A 2,788-nucleotide genomic window follows, 5' to 3' on the forward strand; every position below is an offset into this window, starting at 1 on the left:
TTTTTGAAAATGAGATTATGAGATTAGGGTTTAAATAAGTATGATTTATTAAAGTTTTTTTTGCTTTGCTTAGATCAGTCAAGAAAATTTTTTAAAATAGCAATGAAGCTGGTGTAACTGGAACAATTTGGCAATCCAATGAAAAAAAAATTAACACTCATTTGATAAAAACTCTCAATTTTATCAAATTTGTCTCATTTGCCGTCACGCCAAGTAGCAATTATTGCTTGAAGACAAAAAGTTCCCCGAAATTTTTTTAATGTTTCATTTCTTAAAGAAAAAAGATAAATTGAATCTTATCAGTTCTATATAGCACTCCGATGTATCTAAATAAAATGTTTATTTTTTCTGCTTGTTAAGTTGATTAGGTTAGGTTGATTAGATTAACATGTGTAAGAGAATGTAGATAAGGATTCAATTACATTGTTGTAGACAGTTTGTTAAGTTTTTTATATCAGTTTTAAGTTGCGGGAACAACCAACTCGTTTTTGTTGCGATAAGGACAAAAATCAATGTTTTTTCAAGTTTTACTTCTGACTTGATTGTTGCACAACATGCTCCAGGGGAAAGAGGAGGCCAACTAACACATCACGGACGTTTGACCAGATCGTCGAAGGGGGTGTAACCCAAGTTGCCTAGAAAACCGTTTCGAAAAAGGTCAAGAAAAAATTGGGCTAATCAGCCAAAACGCGTGCGAGGACGGAGACCGGGCGAACGTAGGTGCCGTAAGCCGTTTTCACCTTGACCACACGGTGTTGTCCATCTCGTCCAGGGTAGACTTCGAGAACACGTCCAAGGGGCCAAATTCCACGTGGAGTGATATCTTTCAGAATCCAAACGATGTCGTTGACTCTGAGTGGTGTTTGGTCACTATCGCTCTATTTGGATCTCTTTAACAGTGTTAGAAGATACTCCTTGACGAGTCGTTTCCAGAAATGATTGACCATTTGCTGCACATTCTTCCAAGACTTGAAACTGGCGGGTTCTTGGCTGTCGAACTTTCCAGGTGGTCTGTTGATCAGAAAATGGTTTGGCGTGAGAGGCATTTCATTTTCTGGAATGTCAGCGACAATCGTTAGTGGTCTGGAGTTCAATATAGCTTCGGTCTCGACCAAAATTGTCCTGAACACATCAAGAGACAGTCTTCTGGAGCCTAGAATGATCAATAGGGTGCGTTTCGCGGTCTGGATCAAGCGCTCCCAAATACCGCCAAAATGAGGTCCATAGGGAGGATTGAACTTCCAGGTTGTGTTTGTTGCTGCCATTGCTTTGTAGATTTTTGTCGTTGTCGAGACGTTTCACAGATCTTTTTAGTTCCTCAGATGCACCAATAAATGTCTTGCCATTGTCGCTGAGCATTGTTATTGGCTGGCATCTGCGGCTTACAAAACGTCGATAGGCGTTTAAAAAAGTGTCAGTGTTGAGATCGGGACAAGCTTCTAGATGGACACACCTAGTAACCAGGCAAGTGAAGATGAGGCCGTAGTGTTTTTCAATCTGTCCTTTGGCATCTTCTATATAAAAGGGTCCAAAAAAGTCGACTCCGCTGTTCGCGAAAGGATACTGGGTAGAGTCTGTCGGGAAACGGCAGGCAGGCAGGGGAGCCATGACAGGTTGAATGTTTTAAGCGGCAAATCGTCTGCAGAGAAAACATCTGTACTTTATACTTAAAAGTGTTTTTCTGAGTCCAATGATGTGGTATCTTTGCTGCACAAAGGCTTTCACTGGCTCTGTTCCTTGGTGAACGCAAATGTTGTGTGCATGCTCTATATAGAGTCTCGCTATCTTGTCTTTTGCGTGCAGTATAATCGGAAATTTCTCGACTTCGAGGTTATCTGGCGCAAACTGCAATCTTCCGCATGACCGAAGGATTCCATTGCTGTCCAACATTGGGTTGAGCGAACGGATTTTGCACTTTGAATCTATCCTGGAAGCACGTTCCAGGGCTTGGATTGTTGAGAAGAAGATATTTTGTTGCGACATTTTGATCAGCCGATTTCTTGCAAAAATGACGTCTTCTGTTATAAACTGCTGATCTTTAGGCCTTTGCTTTTTGATCCGAAAGACCAAATTGAAGACCGTTGCTAAAGTCAGGAGCAACTTGTTCCAAGTTGAGAACCGTGTCGGCTCGATTATTTGCTCCGACAAATTGCGTGAAAATTCATGCGTCGCTAACACATGCTTTGAAGAGTTTTCTGGAGCGGTGAGCTGTCTTGTGGAAAGAAATGCTGGCGCTGTTAGCCACTTGGCTGGAATTTCGTCTGGATTGAGACCACGAGTTCCGTGGTGCAGCTGGATTTTCTTTGGTGGTAACGTGTTTCCATTGGTAGGCACCAGTTGATGCAAGGATTTCTTTAAGGCGATTCTCAACAAAGGCAGGTTGCTTCTTGATTCTGGATAACCAGTCAAGTACTACTTGACTATCTGTCCAGAGTGTAGAACGAGTAATGTGAAACGATGACTCTTTCATGATGGTTGAAAGAAGGCGCACTCCGATGACTGCGGCTTCCAACTCTAATTTGGGTATGCTGATTTGTTTAATTGGGGCAACTTTGCATTTGCCTATTAAGTAAAAAGTTTCAACATCAGTGCCTAAGTCAGGAACTGTTTTCAAGTATGCAACGGCTGCAACTGCTACAGCTGAGGCGTCGACAAATATATGGATTTCATTTTCACTTTCTGGTGAATGGCAACTCTTATTCAGAGTTCTGTTCAATGTCACGTCTGGTGAAGAAAAGTATAAGTCCAAATTCTTTTGAAGTGGTTTAACTACTTGAGGGGCAATTTG

The sequence above is a fragment of the Convolutriloba macropyga genome, chromosome 4 (genome assembly GCF_964194025.1).
Source record: "Convolutriloba macropyga chromosome 4, txConMacr16.3, whole genome shotgun sequence".
NCBI classification, from domain to species: domain Eukaryota; kingdom Metazoa; phylum Xenacoelomorpha; order Acoela; family Convolutidae; genus Convolutriloba; species Convolutriloba macropyga.